Here is a 17,877-nt window from a genome sequence, read left to right on the forward strand (position 1 = left end):
AGGCCGGGCCTCCCCCCTCAGGGCCCAGCTGCTGTGCCCCCCACAAGTGCAGACGCCACACACGCACGAAGCCAGCACCCACCTTCCCCGAAACCGTCCCCAAAGCACTCTTCCTGAATGCTGACGCCTTCTTCAAAGTGAGAAAGCCAGGGTCCCCGCAGCTGTCCCTACGTGTGGAAACACATGTGCGTGGCCTATAAAAGTTCATTAACAACATGAACCGAATCTTCATTCATCCCTAAATCATTCCCCCCATTTTAGGCGTTTTGCCCTAAGCCACATAGTAACTGAGCTGGATGGATGGATGGAGAGAGAGGGGGAGAGAGAGGTAAAACTGGAATTCCCGCTTCCTGGGTCTGTGCGGGGAGTCCAGGAGGCCCTGCGGCGGCATGGTCCTGCCACCGCACACAGGCCGCCCCAGACTCCCGCTGCACTGGCCGAGATAGCAACAAAGAGGGGAATAAAAAATTAATATGCTGTTGTTAGCACAGCAGTATCAGCAGGATTTCCAAAAATACAGTTTAATGCTCTGTTAATATGACCAAAGGGGCTAAGGAAAACTGAAGAAGAGCTGGAATGAGGGGAGCGCCAGACGAGAGGGCGCTGGGCCGCACAGCAGAAGCCAGGAGCCGGCGTTTCCAGCGGCAGGCTCCCAAGACAGCGGCGGAGGGACGCTGCGTCTCTCCCCACGCCCCACGGTGCAAGCTACTTCTAACCGCACAGAGTAGGGAACTCTAGTCGAGTGGGGCTCTGGGGGTTTACAGCTGCAGTCCCCAACATGTTTGGCATCAGGGACTGGCTTTACAGAAGACTATTTCTCCAGGGACAGGGAGACAGGGCTCAGGCAGCGATGCAGGGATGGGGCGCGCTGTCAACACAGACGAGCTTTGCTGGCGCACCGCCACTCTCCTCCCGCTGCGCGGGCCTGGTTCCGGCTGTGGCTGCGGGGAGGGCGGCGGTCCCGCTGGAGGTCGGGAGAGGCCGGTCCGCCGCAAGAGAGACGGACCCGGAGCTCAGACCTGCAACACGAGGGCTTCCGCAGCCGGGAACCACAGCAAACCCCGGGGCACTTGCTGCTTATTTAAAATACTAATTGGCAGTTTTGGAGGCTGACTGACTCTGATGTCTCCTGTGAGCAGCCCCTGCTGCATGAACCTTCTCACTCCAAAAAAACAGACAAATTTCGAGGGAAAATCAATTGCATTTTTCATTTTTTGTATATAAAAAGAAGTCTAGGGACTAGATACAGACAATGAGAAAACCACTCATATAAACTCAAAGCTGTTTTCTTCAAGTGTTGTTTGGGGATCTAGAGAGCGCGCAGCGGCGGCAGCGGTGACGCTCCGCGGCGACGCGCGCACCTGTCCCGCAGGCGGCCGGCGGCGCAGCACCCTGCTCGGAGGGCACCGTAAACCGCACCTCCCAATGGCTCAACAGAGGGATCTGAACCGCTGGGCGACAGGCTGGATCACAGCCAGCCGTGGAATAAAAGGGTGGATTTTAACAACTGGACGACTGCGGTGCAGTCGCTTTATTTTTAAGGACAGCTCAGGACCCGCGAGGCCAGCCTTACTGGCCAAGGTTTCCCGGCAAGGTCTGCCGAGCCCGCTGGCGAGGGGCTGGCTGGAGGGGAGCCCTGGCCGCGCGGCCGGACGGGCACGCGTCCCCGCGGGGCTGCGGAAGGCCTGCCGGGCCGGGCTGGGCACCTGAAGGCCAGGGGGTTCCAAACCTCCTCGGGGCATTTACGGGCTGGGGACAATGGCTGTGAAGAAAACCAGACAGACTGCGCAGCGGTCTGGATTCCAAACCCTCCCTTTCGACACGTCTGTAAGGGACTGGGACGGGACTTTAAAAGCTCACTCTACGTCAACGGGCCCTCGATTGCCAGGGAAAGGAGGTTCCAGACTCAGGACAGAATTGCTATTTTTCTTCTGAATGCAAACATTTGATACAATACACAGTAAAAACGTAGATGAAGTAAAAGATTTCACCTAAAGAGGGGCCGAAAACGCAGGCATCTGTAGCAGACGCTGGGCCCAGGCTGCACGGCGGGCGGGACACACATTGCGCCACACAGCGGGCGCCGCGCGGACACTGCGGGCGCCGTGCGGACACTGCGGGCACCATGGGGACACGGCGGACACTGCGGGCGCCGTGCGGACACTGCGGGCACCATGGGGACACGGCGGACACTGCGGGCGCCGTGCGGACACTGTGCGGACACTGCAGGCGCCGTGCGGACACGGCGGGCACCATGGGGACACGGCGGACACTGCGGGCGCTGTGCGGATACTGCGGGCACCATGGGGACACGGCGGACACTGCAGGCACCATGGGGACACGGCGGACACTGCGGGCGCCGCGCGGACACTGTGCGGACACTGCGGGCACCATGGGGACACGGCGGACACTGCGGGCGCAGTGCGGACACTGTGCGGACACTGCGGGCACCATGGGGACACGGCGGACACTGCGGGCGCCGTGCGGACACTGTGCGGACACTGCGGGCACCATGGGGACACGGCGGACACTGCGGGCGCCGCGCGGACACTGTGCGGACACAGCGGGCACCATGGGGACACGGCGGACACTGCGGGCGCCGCGCGGACAAGGCGGACACGGAGGGCCCGTGGTGCGGACACGGAGGGCCCGTGGGGACACGGCGGACACGGAGGGCACCGTGGTGCGGACCCGGCGGGTGCCGCGGGGACACAGCGGCGCTTGAGAACTGGGCGAGGAAGGTGCCGTGGGATCGCTGAGCCCCTGACCGCGTCGGAGCCCCTGACCGCGTCCGTGCGCGGCGGCAATGCGGGGAAAGGCTGTCGTTAGCCATGCTCTCCCCAACCGCCTGGTGAGTGCTTCCCGCAGGCGCTCTGGCCGACCAGGTGACCTGAAGAACACCCTCTCACCAAAAAGGTGCACTTGCAAAATCGTATCGCCCACAGGAGCCTGAAAATGTCACAGGTAGAAATCTAGGTGTCCCCCTAAGTGAATCCCCTCCCTTCGCTTATAAAGCGGTGAAGACATTCTTCACGTGAGCAAGGACTGGGCGTTTGTCCCTCGCAGCCCTGCCCCTCACCTGCAAGCACCAGCTCATTCTTCTCGGCTATTTGGGTACTTAAAAAAAAAGTTTGAGAAGCACTGCCCCATAGCCCATAACTGGCCTGATTATTATCCGAAGGAGGAAGGAGACAAGGGGCCGACATGGGTGCCTGCCTCTCCGCACACACCCCAGCCCCGCAGGGCTGCGGTGCGCATGCGCAGGGACCCCGCTGCCTCCACCAGTGGTCAGTACTTTCTATCTGCCTCATACTCCGCTTTTCATCTGGAAATTCTTCCTCCCCTCGCCACGTTCCATCCAGCCCTCACTGCACGGATGGGACCCCACCCCTCTGCCAGGGCAGTGGGCACAGGCCCTAGCCAAAGAGATCCCTTCCAAAAGACTCCACTTAGTAGCACTAGAAGAAAGTCTCTCGTCTTCCCCTTGGGGTGGAGCCCTGGAGCCACAGCAGCCAGCTCTCCAGCCCAGCCCGCACGGGAGGTGGGACCAAAGCCCAAAGGACGTCGGAGCTTCATCTGCCGCCAGCTTTATCCTTGGATTTTCTTACTATGTGAGCCAACAAACTCCATATTTTGCTTAAGCTAGTTGGGCACGGGAAAGAGATGTATAACACCCAAGTTTCCTCAAGAAACTAAATGCTTTTTTAAAAAATAGGGAAATAAAAAATTTGTATCCGATACCATTTCCTATTAAGACAAGAGTCCTCATTTTTATAGGAAATAACTCATCACAAATACACTCACAAAATAGTTACGTATGTGTTGCAGAAAATCATTCCAACTTGATACTTCAAATCTTATAAGTAAATGTTTTAATTATAAGGCTACAAGTTATCTTTTGTGGCTGGCCTTCCAATAAATTTGGAAGATCAAATAAAATATTTTTAATGAATTATCTCATGTCAGACAGGATATGATCACAGATTAAAAAATATAAAGAGCCTTAAAAGTGTGTCACAATGCACTGCCCCATGATAAAGCCTCATAAAGGACAGAGTAGTGCCACTTTTTAAACACATATTCCATCATGACTAAAAAACTAATGAAAGCGAAAAAGAAAACCCGCACCCAGCAGCATGACTGGAAGGGGTCCTGCAGCATTGCGTGTCGGTCAGATCCAAGCTCAAAGCCTGAGCGCGACCTCTGCTGGTGTCCGTGGCAGAGGACAGCCCTGCGCTGCAGGCTGCTTCCCGCCCAGACACCCTGCGACACAGCGGGCCAGCGGCTGCAATCAGGAGGTTAGCTCAGACCTCACGTTCCGGAGGCTTCTCAGACTGCGGTGAGAATTAGCAATGAAGTTATTCCCTTTCATAAGAAAGGCAAGGTTCTGTGTGCTTGGGCAACCCTGACAGCCCCCCGTTCAAAACCTGTGCTGGAGACACTGAAAATGAGTCCCTAAACAGACAGCCCGCAGACCTTTGGTCTTGGATGGCTTTGAAGCATGTCTGGACTGATCTGCTCACCAGGCGGGAGCTGGCTGCTCCCAGCGCACAGCCCCCACGCACCACCCCTGACACCTCCATTCCTTGTGCGCCTGCCTCCCACGGCCAGCGCCAGACTGGGGGACAGGAACGGGGGCTTACTGGCTTGGGGACTTGGCGCAGATTCTAACAGAACGTGATAGGCTGCCTCACAAATAAACATTTGTTAAACAGAGAAGAACCTACCCTGGATCTTAGGGTCTCAGTCGAGAACAGTTCAGAACTGCGAAGAGCCCGGTGCAGGCGAAGGACTCCGTGGGCACCTATTTTTAATACAGAAGAAAGAGGGAGCTTGGTTTTTGTATAATAAAAACAGAACAAGAAAAGTTCTAACTGAGACAGATTTAGGGTTATTCCTCCATTTTTATGGTTTTTATTGGCATTTTAAAGTATCTCTGGGCCAAGTTGTTTGAGGTCACCATGGGGCAGACAGCAGAGGCTGGGCACTGGCGCGCCCCTCCCCTGGCCCTGCTGCTGAGGGACCATCAGGCCTTTTGCCATCTCTGCCATCCGGTGCCAGAAACCCCACTCTCGACATGGCATCTTCCACGCTGAGCTCCCCCCGCACTCAGGCTCCGTGCTCCGGTGACAAGTGGCGCAGAGAGGGAGGAGGGCGGGACACCGGCCTGTAGGCCAGTGCTCCCAGCAAGCCCCAGCAGCCTCCGGGGCTGGGCTCCCAACAAAGGGCCTGCATGGCAGTGGACACGTGGGACCAGCAGGTGACCTCTGCTGAGGGGGGCCACACACCAGTGGCCTCGCAGGGCCAGAAGGAAGCACCATCCGTCCACAGGGAAGCACAGGACTCGCCCGTGGGGAGGGCACCTGCAGTGTGGTATCCCAATCCCGGCTGGGACTCCGAGGTGGCTCCGAGAAAGCAGCCCGGAAGGTGCAGTGAGGGCAAAGTTCTCTCCGCCGAGGTACCTGCCAGGCGGGTTTAACATCCAAGTTCACGGGCACTCCCTGTGCCCTGAGGTGGGCTCCTGCCTACCGGCCTCAATCTACCGCCACTCTCCTCTCAGCCAGACCCGTGTTCTCCTGCTAAGTTTTCCAAGTCTGTAGCACTCCCTCGGCTTCCTAAATCCTTAGCTTTTCCCGTGCGTGTGTGTGTGTGTGTGTTCCCCCAGTAACCGAGCGGGCACCGACCGTGCAATCAAATGTGTTGCTCTACAATCCTTTTGAAATGTCCACACCACGCCTCTCTCACCAGCAGGAATTACTTTTACTTTCTCATGCTTTCATTTTTTCCTTTTTACTCTCCCAAAGCATCTAACACTGGTCCCCATGCAAAGTAGGTCTTCAATATCTGTTCACCAAGTTCCGTTTAAAATTTAATTTCTCAGGTTATTGATCATTTTCCCCAAATTGCTCACTTCATTCACAACCAAGATAATCACTGACCGGTGAAACTGACGTCCACCCGTAACCCTGTGCTGGCCATTCGGGTGCCTGTTCGATTTCACTGCCCCTTGGATTCTTCCTTCCATCCCTGAAGATAAGCCAGGGTGACCCCAGACCTACCCTCGGAAACCAAAAGACAAGCACAGATACCACTCCACAGTCCTGAGGAGTGGAGCAAGGGTGGACTACTTTAACTTTAAATACTAATACATTTAAAGAGACAATCTAAAAAATGACCCCTCACTTATGCACTAGATTGAGATGCTTGCAATGAATCTGTTTAAACCAACCATGTACATTTGGTGCTAGTTTTTAAAGTAAAAACCTTTTGAAGTGTAAATAGACTTAAGAATGAGAGCTTCACAATTATATTTTTGAATATGTGTAATATAATAAACCTTGAAGTATCAGAAGTTCTTTATCTCTGGATATCAGTAATTAGAGGAAAGACTTAGGGGACCATTTTCTCCTTCAATTTGCAACTTTCCCAAAGAGACTTTCAGTATAGTCAATGTTAACATAGGCTGCATAAATATTCATGGTCAAAAGGAAAAAGATATGTGTCGTTGGCTGAATAATAGACCCCAAAAAGATATCCATATTCTGATCCCTGGAACCTGTGGATGATATCACAGACTGTGCAGATGTGAAAAAGCTGAGGATTTTGAGATAAGGAAATTTTCCTGAATTATCTGGATGGGCTCCTTGTAGTCACCAGTGTCCTTACAGAAAAAAGGCAGAGGGAGATAGCTACAGACTCTCCTCACTCTTCTATAGGTTTAAACATTTTCAAAATTTAAAAAGTGGCAAGAAAAATTCCAACAAAAGAAAAATTTAAATGTCTCCAAATCTCATGCCATTAATTTTGCATTTAAACCAAATTTCTGCTAATTCCTACAAATGCTTGTTTGAAGATATGTGTGGTAGTAATGGTAATAGTGGCAGCAATAGCAGTAGCAATAAAATTACCAAAGAAATAGTACTTCACAGATCAGAAGTCCCTTTTAAATAATAACTAAATGGATTATAATCAGTTTAAAATAACGTGGCATGTTTACAGATCATAGTAGCTAAAGCTATCTTTAAAAGCAGTGAGTATATGCCAGGCACTGTGTTTAGTAGTTTCATAAACTATTTCACTTATTCTCATAACCCTTATGACATAGGTCACTATTATCATTCCCATTTTATAGATGAGAAAATGAAGGCTTAAAATAATCACGCAGCTAGGAAATATCAGAGCTGCAATTTAAATTCAGGTAGTCTGGCCTACTAAAATGATGGAAAAAATAACTTTAGAAAAATGTGTAAATGTACACTACTAAAGAGAAAAACGAGTCACCAGAAAACAAAAGATTTTGACACACTACTGGAAGATGAATATAACCACAAAACACGCAACTATAAAAGAAAAATAGTGCAGAAAGCTATGAAAAATATACAATGTGAAAACAAAAAATAGTTAATATAATTTTTTTGAAAGATGATTACCCAATAAAACCTTCAGTAGAAGAGTAAAAAGTTAAAGAAGTCTCTCAGAACACAGAGCAAAAGAATAATGACATGAAAAATCAAAGAAAAGATAAAAGGCAAATCCAGGAAGACTAACATTTGATTAACAGAAGTTCTAAAAACCATAGAACAGTGGGGAAAAATAGGAGGAAATTATCAAAGAAATAATACAGGTTGAGTATCCCTTACTGGAAATGCTTGGGATGAGAAGTATTTCAGATTTCGGATTTTTTCAGATTTTGGAATAACTGCATCATACTTACTGGTTGAGCATCCCTGATCTGAAAATCCAAAATCAGAAACCCTCCAATGATAATTTCCTTTAAGCATCATGTCACTGTTCAAAAAGTTTCAGATCTTGGAGCATTTCTGATTTCAGATTAAGGATGCTCAATCTGTATCAATCTGTATGAGAAGACTTCCCTGCACTAAAGAGACAAGTGAGTTGTTAGACTTAAAGACTGTGCTGGGTTCCAATGTGTTCCCGCTCAGCTGCAAAGCCAGCTTTCTTTGCCCTCCTCTGTGATACTGGAGCTGGGCCTGGTAAATGTCTCTCCTTTGCCAGCTGACAAATGGTTAAGCTTTGTTGGTTGAGGGTACCAGGGTACCGCAGGGGCTGTGCAAAGGGATGGGCTTCTCTCCTACAGGGTATGCTCTCCCAGCCTTCTCCTGCGGCACTCGGCGGCATGTGGAATTCTCAGGGGCATCCACCCCAGTGGGTTTTGACAGTACCTTTGCAGGTGGTTTCCAGCAAGCCTGACAGGCTCCCCAGCAGGTGGCTTCCCAGAAAAATTCAGCACAGCCAACCTGTGAGGTCTCCAGCCAGTTTCCCCAGCACCTACCATGTTTCCCCAAAAATAAGTCCTACCCATAAAATAAGCCCTAGCAGGATTTCTAAGAATTTGGGCAATATAAGCCATACCCTGAAAATAAGACCTAGTGATACGTGGCTATGCAGCATATCTGCACAACCCATGCATTTCGTCTTGGAGCCCTAAAGAACACGAGCAGCCCTTCTCATCTGCCCCATGAGAGCTCTATTGCTGGACAGAAGAGATTGGGGGCAATGGTTCTAAAGGAAATAGAGTCGCAAGAAATTCAGGATGGAATTTGGGGTTTGGAGAGTGATGATGAGGTTCCAGAAGAGGACAACTTAACTATATTTGAATAAATGTAGGTTGTTGTACCGTACTTAAAAAAAAAACAAAAACACATCCCCTGAAAATAAGCCCTAGAGTGTCCTCTTGAGGAAAAATAAATATAAGGCCCTGTCTTCTTTTCAGAGAAACACGGTAGTAGGCTTCTCAGCAAGTCCTGCAGGCACCCAGCAGGTGGATGGCTTCCTAGTGGTTTCCTCAGCAGCTTATCCGGTGGGACCCTATATGGGCCGCAGGCAGCACCTGGCCCTGTGCTGCCACAGTGGGCCACAGAGCCATGCCTCTCTCCAAGGAGATCGGAATTTCAGCTTTGGGGGCAGCTGCTTACAAATTTCATCCTTTCTCAGACACAGAGGGAGGGGGTGCTCACGGCATGTGCCGCTGGTCTATTCTTTACAGTTTTCTTTTCCTCTTAATAGTTAATCCCCTGCTAACCTCTTAGTGGTTAATCCCCTGCTACCAATTAATAATTCTTTAAGCTTTCCCTGTTCAATTTTTTGTGTGCGTTTTGTCCCCTGAATAGACCCTGACTGATATACCCACTAACTTCCAAACTCAATAAATAGAAAAGACTCATACGCAGACACTCCGCAGTCAAATAACTGTATAACTGTATTAAAAATATTGCTGAATACCAAGGAATAAGAGAAAGGGAGAAACTCTAGGAGCTTCCAAAAAGAAAAGAAGAGTCAACTAAAAAGATTTAAAAAAAAAAAATCAGACCATCTTGTGTCTTTTCAAATCAGCAACAATAGAGCAAGATTTCTGAAGTTTAAGAAAAAAATAAATTCACACCTATAAATCCAAACCAGTCACAGTACCCAGAGAAATATGCAAAGTAAGACTCACAAAATTTACCTCAATCTAAGGAAGTCATGTGAGACTCTATTTCACCAAAATGAGTGTAAAACACAAGAAAAGAGAAATGTAGCATACAAGACACAGTAGCACAAAGCCTAGAATTCAAGGGAAATTAACAGCCTCAGGCCTAGGAAGCGACGAGTACATCAACGAGCGGGCTCCACAAAGAACATCTTGAAGAAGAAAGGCTTTATTCCAAGCAACAGACAAATGAGTTATAAACTGGAGGACATTAAGGGTACTGGAAAGGAGGCAGGATTCTTCCCTCAACAAGGCAAGGAAAAAATAAAGTCAGAGCAATAAAAAACTCAAGGGAAAACAGATTCCACCAACAAAGTATAAGAAAGACATGGTCCAAATGTGCCATTGAGCAGCTGGTGAATTTAACAGGATAAACCCACTTGAAAAAGACATTAAGAACTGTCTCCTTTGAGGAATGCTGTAGTTGTAGATTATAGATGGGAAATATAATCACAGCCTGCTACTGGGCCCTGCTACAGACAACATTTACATTAACACTGTTCATTGGCTTACGACCTTTAGACTCAACTGATGGACAAAGCAAATAATATATTTCCAGATGGAGAAGGCTCACACTGTCAAACTCAACACTGTGAAAGTAACAGCATAGCTGAGGTTTTGGACAAGAGAAGAAGAGTGGCAGACAGAAGGCTGGTGGTATCCTCCCCTTGAAAAATGTGGCACTTGAGATAAAAGGTGGGAAGTCAATGGAACAAGATACAGAGGTTTATAAATATTAAAATGGCAAAGGTAACCAACAGAAGAATTCATACACTGATAAAACTAAGTTGCTGTGCATGTCTCTGTGCATGTGAACTTCATCTATTGTAGCAAAGCCAGTAGATAAAACAAATACATCAAAAAGTGCTGAGTAAAAAGTTATAGAAGTAGTGACCACTGAAAGAATAGGAACCATTAAAAATGCATCGCTCTTGGAATAAAACTGCTGCTTTTTATTACCAGCGTAATTTTTCTTTTTCTCCACTATCTGATTTTTTTTACAACTGTGTTCATGAGTCACTTTGAAAATAATCACCTAGTGCAAGAGTCAACAAATTTTTTACTGTAAATAACCTGATGGTAAATATTTCAGGCATTGTGGACCATACGATCTCTGTTGTAGCTGCACAGCTCTGCTACTGTAGGGCAAACAGACAGTTCATAAATGCGTAAGTGTGGTGGTGTTCCAATAAAACTTTATTGACACGACAGGTGGCAAGCTGGATTTGGCCTGTGGGCTATTGTTTTCTGACCTCTGATCTAGTCCAGCATCTCCCAAACTCTGGACTACAGGATCCCCCAATATACTTGAAGATTTCCCTTCAAAAGAGAAGGGGGTTTCCACATACAAAGAGTTTACAAAATTCTAGGTTTAATGATGCTAAGCAGATTTCTTTATTTCAAGGCTTCTTGTAGGCTCTAAAGTGCTTAGAGCTTAGAATACCCAATATGGAAGTAGCATGTAGTATACAGCATTTCTTCAATTTGCTCCAATACATCAGAGAAGCACCCAACTAGCAATATATCAAGAGCCACTAGTGTCCGGTGGAACAGTCTGGGAAACTGTCATAATCTAATTCCTACCCCAAAAAGAGGAAAAATTAGGCTTGGAGGTCTCATGTTACTTGCCCAAGGCTACTCAGCTAGATGGCGTCAGAAACACACCAGGGCCGGGAAGCTCAGGGTTCCTGCCACCGCAGAGGCACCCACTGGGATGCTGGGTAACTAGGCTGAGTCATCTCTACTGAGGGACGTTATGAGACACAGTTTGAAATAATGTACCTACAGTAATGAAACAACACTTAAACCTCAAAAAAGTTGACTATAGGGTTAGATTTTGTTATTTTCTTTAGAAACATCATGAGGTGAGGTCAATTCATTGGACAGATTCACCATGAATCTGGTTTCTAATTTCTAATACCGGAGTGGGGGTATAGAAAAAAATAAAAAATCAAAGAGTGCAAAGTACTCTTTTTCTCTTCTCTCTTTAGGATTCTAGAGCATACTATATCCAGTGTTACCAAGCGTACTTTGTACTTTGTAAGTAATGAATAGCTATTGATTAAGCTCTATCTGAACATACAGCAACATACAAAGCACAGAGCACATGTTTGGAAGATAAAGAAAGTTGAGGAGCATCAGGCACAAAAGAAAAAGCTTGAGAAGCCTAAGATCTCAGTAAACATCCTGAATTTCTTGTGCAGACAGTACAAAAATATGACACAGAGCAACGTATTCCCAAACATGTCAGCCGTCAGGATATAAACTGATTTTAAAAAGAGAACAGAGAAGGGAAGGCAGGATTTAATGAAGCAAGGTGGCACTAACCAGAATTGGGGCTAGCCACTCTGAACACAGCGTCCTGTTCATAAATTGGTTTCTGAATTCTAGAATGTTTTACATCATTATTTTCTTTCTAACACAGAAATCAACCATTGTATTTTCTCTTCTTCATTGAGATGGAGGTTTGAAAACATACTCAGCTAACTTAGCTAAAGGGCACTTTTCCCCCTAACACCTTCATGAATGGTGTGAAAATGAAACCTGCTTCTTCCAGAACCCACTGGAATGCTGCCTCTGCCCACAGAATTCCCACCCAACCAAGTCCGAGTCAGGCTGCTCCAGAGGACATCAGTGAGCAGCCCATGGGAAGAAGAGCAGATGTCGTTGACCTATAAACTCGGCCTTGGCCTTGGCCCAAGCTACCCTTAATTGTAAGCCACAGACTGTGCCTGAGGTCAAACTCTCACCCCAAGACCTTCCTAACAGCCTAGCACAATGGGAAGTCGTCCAATCACTGAGGCATGGTCATGAGTTCTTCAGAGGCCACTTAACTATACGAGATTTCTTTTGCCACCCTCCTGAAATTCCTAAGTGCTATAGGAACAGACAAGCAGCTGCTGGGCAAGGAAAGTGAGAAACGATTTAGGTATTGATAGGACGTCCCTGGGTTTAAAGGCAAATAGCTCCTGGCCTGTGTGTCCAGTACGAGAACCAAGGGCCATCCGTGACTACTTAAATTGGCAAGTGCAACTGAGAAACTGAAAGTTGACTTTTAATTAATTTTAATTGATTTTATTTAAATTTAAAAACTAGGCCAGGCACAGTGGCTCACGCCTGTAATCCTAGCACTCTGGGAGCCTGAGGTAGTAGGATTGCTTGAGATCAGGAGTTCAAGAACAGCCTGAGCAAAAGCAAGATTCCATCTCTACAAAAAATAAAAAAAACTAGTGCATGCCTGCAATCCTAGCTACATGGGAGGCTGAAACAGGAGGATTTTTAAGCCCAGGAGTTTGAGGTTACAGTGAGCTATGATGATGCCCCTGTACTTTAGCCTGGTCAACAGAGTGAGGCCCTGTCTCAAAATAAATAAATAAATGAATAAATTTTAAAATGTAAGCAGTGTAAATATTTTCCATTAAAAAGAAATGCATTGCTTAGGTAGAATTGTATTTCACTTTAAATACTATATTATTTAAAATGCTATTGGTGCATTCCAGTGCATGTGTCTACGCATGAATCCATCACTGAACTACTTGGAATCAACAGTGATTCAGTTTAAACAACTTTTCTTCTGCACACTGATGTAATACTGTGATGTGTTCACTTGAATATTTTACACAGACAGCACAAGTTACAGTGATGATTATGTACATCATAATTAGTATTTAAATCAAAATACTTATTTTAATTAAGATATAATTGAAGCACTTCTCTAGTTTATAAAATAAATATGGTCAAACGTTCAAATTTAAAACAAAGTCTTAGTACTGATGCTAAATCAAGTGGAGATACAGAAGCTAACACTACAATTAGTATTAGCTGATAGTACAATTAGAACAGTAAAGGAAAAAAGAAATGGGAGGGGAAGGAAAGCAAAAAACATCATAATCAATGGCAGTTATAATTTGCTGTGGCAGAACAAAATGAGAAAGCTATTTGTTGTATCAGAAAAATCAAAGATAATAAGGAAGACAATATTAAGAGACAATTTCAGCAAAAACATAGTGAATTTGATGCTGTTTCCTCTCAAAAGTCAAAAAAAGGAAGATGGAAGTCATCCAAATCAGAATTAAATGGCCAACAAAAAATTCTTTTAATGATTTTTAACAACTCAGCTTGTAACTTTGGCCAGCTATAAAACATCTTGGATTCTTCAACCAGTTTATGGAACTGCTGAAAGAAATAGAAAACCATTTCTTCTTTGCCAACAATCCCTGGTTGAGTCACAGAAAAACTTTTACAAAGATTCACTGTACAGTTAACTTCAAATCAAGATTTTCTTTACACAAAAAGAATGCCTGTCAAATACTCAATGAAGACAAAAATAAGCAGTGTGATTTATCTTGTGCACAGATATCACACTACACATGAAAAAGCTAAATTTGAAGCTCCAAGGAAATGAAAAGCTTATATGTGACTTAGCTAGACAGGCAGGAGAATTTATGTCAAAACTGATACTTTTCATAAGACAAGTAAAGATGATTTTATACACTTTTGCCACTTGAATCAATATCCAGAAGATTTCATTGAAATCAAAAGCATTATATAAACTGCCTTCAGAATCTACAAGAAAACCTAAAGAATATTTTCTTGATATTGATAAACTTAGACTTGGTTTTCAGATTTTATAATACTCCTTTGAATTTGATGTTAGTAATTAATTATAAGTTGGCATAAAAGTTAGTGAATTTACATAACTTGAACAGATGTAGTTTTGAAACTGATATTTTGTTTCAAAAAGTCAATTTAATTCTTCTAAAAAAGATGAACTGGTTTTGTCAATTTGGATGCAAATACGAAAGGAAAATGACCTTTTGTCACTTGATTCAGTTATTGGAAGACTTAAGTATATTTGGAACTGGGTTACACAAATCTACTTTTTCAATGATAAATTTTATGAAAGGTAAATACAGACAAAGTATTCAGATTAAAATGTAGTGTTTGAATTTAGAGCTGCTGTAACTACAACATACAGAACAAATTTTAAGACATACTACAAAAAAAGTTATAAAATGTGAAAGGATAACATCTGGGGTAGACTGGGTTAAAGAAAATATATTATTAATTTTATGTTTCTTTTTTGACTTTCTTAATGCAATTACTAGAAAATTTAAATGTACATATGTGGATCACATTATATGCCTATTGAATAGTTAGAGATCCTGGTAATCAGTTTCCAGAAGAACTGATATCATCTGAAAGTTACTTAGAAATGTAGATTCTCAGTCCCTAGCCAAAACCTACTGAATAGAGTCTGAATTTTAACAAAATTCCCAAGTCGGGCCAAGATGAAGAAATAGGAAACCCTTTTGCCTGAGACAACCAAGGAGGAGAAGGAAGAGGAAGAGGAGGAGGAGGAGGAGGAGGAGGAGAGAAACCAGACAAAACATATGATATAATGGTTTTTCAGGACACAGGACATCAGGAAGTGAAGGAAGTGAGTCGATGATTGCCCCGCTCCCTGCCCAGCAGACTCCCTGATTTGAGGATACAGAGCTGAGAGTCTGGGGAGACACGGGCAGCTAGAATTTGTAGGACAGAGTACCAAATAGGAGAGAACTGCATAGAGAGAGAACTCCAGAGATCTTAATTCTCAAGTACTCAGCGCCCATGGGTGAGCAAGCTACCTGTAACTGGGGAAAAACAACCATAAATGATTAGAGATAACAGTGTCTTGTGCTGATGCAACACAGTGACTGTCCTCACCAGACAGACTGGAAAAACTCATAATTACAGGGCACTGGGCACTCACATGTTGCCCCCACAGTAGGGAATAAGTAGCCCTAGACTGAGCACTGCTCCAGTCTCAGCTAGCAAACCTTAAAAGTAAGATATAAAAGCATCAACTTTCTCCAAATAGTTTATCTAGATCCCAAAATAAAGCTCAAGAATATTTCCAAAACCCAGGAATATAACAGCATAATGTCTGGTATCCAATCAAAAGTTACCAGGCATACAAAGAAGCAGGAAAATACTAGCCACAGTGAGGTGAAATGTCAATCAACTGAAACTGTCCAAGAGTTAAGACAGAGAATAGAATTAGCAGACAAGGACAGATACTCAAGATTTTAGGTAGAGATATAAATATATATCAAATATAAATATATATCAAATATTATATCAAAAGATATAAACACAAATCAAATTTCTCGAGATAAAAATCTATAATGTGTTAGATGAAATATACACAGGATAGGATTAATAGCAAGCATATGCTTCAGAAAAAAAGATTAGTGAACTTGAAGAAATAGCAACAGAAACATTCAAAGTGAAAACAGAAAAGAAAATGTTAAAAATGAACAGAACACGAATGAGCTGTGGAGACAACTTCAAGCAGTTTGGAGTCCTCATGGGGAAGAGAGTATTATTTGAGGAAATAATGGCTGAAAATATCCCGAACCTAATAAAAATATAAACTCAAAGATCCAAGAAGCTCAACTAGCCCCAAGAACAAGAAATAGCATACATCAAGGCACAGTGCAAATTGCTCAAAACCAATGATAAACAAGAAAATCTTAAAAACAATCAGAAAAAGGATATATCACATATAGAGAAACGAAGATAAGAATGATAGCAGATTTTATGTCAAAAACAATGCAAAGTGAAGCAGCATCTTTCAAGAACTGAAAGGAAAAAATTGTCAATCTAGAAGACTACAACCAGCAAAAACATCTCTCAAAAATAAAGGTGTAGCTCCAGTTGCACAATAGGTTAGTGCACGGTACTTATGAAATACAGGCAAAATAAGGACTATATCAGACACATAAAAGTGGAAAGAATTCATCGCCAAAAGTCCTGCATAACAAGAAATGTTAAAGGTAGTCCTTTTAAGTAAAAAGAAATTGATATCAGGTAGAAACATGGATATACATAGAAAATATGGATATACATATATATACATATATACATGGAATGAAGAACAATGAAAATGGCAACTGAGTAAATATCTAAGATTTTCCCCCTTATCATTTAAATCTCTTTAAGAGAGAAGTGACTTCTCAAACAAAAATAATAATAATTAGTGTGGAGTTTATCACATATATAAAAGTAAAATGTATAACAATAATACAAAGGCCACAATGGAAGTATTTTAAGGTTCTTATACTAGCTGTGAAGTGACATAACATCACTTAAAGGTAGACTGTGATAAGTTATAGATGTATACTTTACATCTTAAAGCAACCACTAAAATAACTTTAAAAAAGAGATATAGTTAATCAGCTAACAAAGGAGAGAAAATCAAATCATAAAAAAATACTCAATCCAAAAGAAGGCAGAAAAAACAAGAAAAGGGAAAAAAGGACAGGAGAACTAGAAAACAAATAGTAAGACAATACAATTAAAATTATATCAATAGTAACTTGAAATATAAGTAGTCTAAATAAAACAATTATTAATAAAAGTCTGATTTTCATGCTGGGGAAAAAAGATCTGACTGTATACTACCTACAAGAAATGCACTTTATTTATTTATTTATTTAGTTAGTTAGTTAGTTAGTTAGTTAGTTATTTTTTTAGAGACAGGGTCTCACTCTGTTACCCAGGCTGAAGTGCAGTGGCCCAATCAGAGTTCACTGCAGCCTCAAACTCTTGGACTCAAGCAATCCTCCCACCTCAGCCTCCCAAGTAGCTGGGACTACAGGCATATGCCACCATGCCTTGCTAATTCTTCTTCTTCTTCTTATTATTATTATTATTATTTTTTTTTTTTTTTTACAGATGGGGGACTCGCTATATTGCTTAGGCTGGTCTTGAACTCCTAGTCTCAAGCAATCCTCCTGCCTCAGCCTCCCAAAGTGTTGCAATTGCAGGCATGAACCACCATGTCTCAACCAAGAAATGCACTTTAATATAAAGATACAAATAGTTTACAAGTATGAAAAAAGATATACCACACTAACTAACATCAATCCAAAGAAAGCTGAAGTGGCTTTATTAATTTCAGACAAAGAATATTTTAGAGCAAAGAATATCATCTGGTATAAAGAAGATCATTTCATAATGATAAAGTGACCACTTCAACAAAAGAACATAACAGTCCTAAACATTTATTCACCATAATAACTATGTTTTAAAATACATGAAGCAAAAACAGATAGAACTGCAAAAAGAAATAGATTCACAATCATAATCACATATTTCAGAGCTGCTCTCTCAATGTTTAATAGATCAAGTAGACAGACAATCAGTAAATATAGAAAAGATTTGATCAAGATCCGCGAGTGATTTGCATGCACATTAAACTTGAGAAGCAATGCTCTCCACGCTATCAATAATGGGCAGACAGTCTATACCCAGGTTGACTTCTGGCAGATTCTCCTTGTGGCTTCTTACTGGTATAATCATAACTAGTGCTCTTTTGTCTGGCGTCCAGGCTAACCAGA

The 17,877-nt window shown here is 43.7% G+C and overlaps 1 protein-coding gene across 10 annotated transcripts in view; it reads right to left on the bottom strand.

Moving 5' to 3' along the window:
* SVIL (supervillin) overlaps positions 1-17,877 on the bottom strand; it is a 218,663-nt gene that overhangs the window by 185,677 nt on the left and 15,109 nt on the right. For 9 of the 10 annotated variants that reach the window (XM_075997686.1, XM_075997690.1, XM_075997692.1 and 6 more), the window contains exon 2: positions 4,728-4,804. The exons of the other annotated variant lie outside the window; for it this stretch is intronic. The gene's annotated coding sequence lies outside the window, so the exon portion shown is untranslated. The remainder of the gene's footprint in view (positions 1-4,727; positions 4,805-17,877) is intronic. 10 annotated transcript variants of the gene reach the window in all.

Source organism: Microcebus murinus, chromosome 25 (genome assembly GCF_040939455.1).
Source record: "Microcebus murinus isolate Inina chromosome 25, M.murinus_Inina_mat1.0, whole genome shotgun sequence".
Taxonomy (NCBI): Eukaryota; Metazoa; Chordata; class Mammalia; order Primates; family Cheirogaleidae; genus Microcebus; species Microcebus murinus.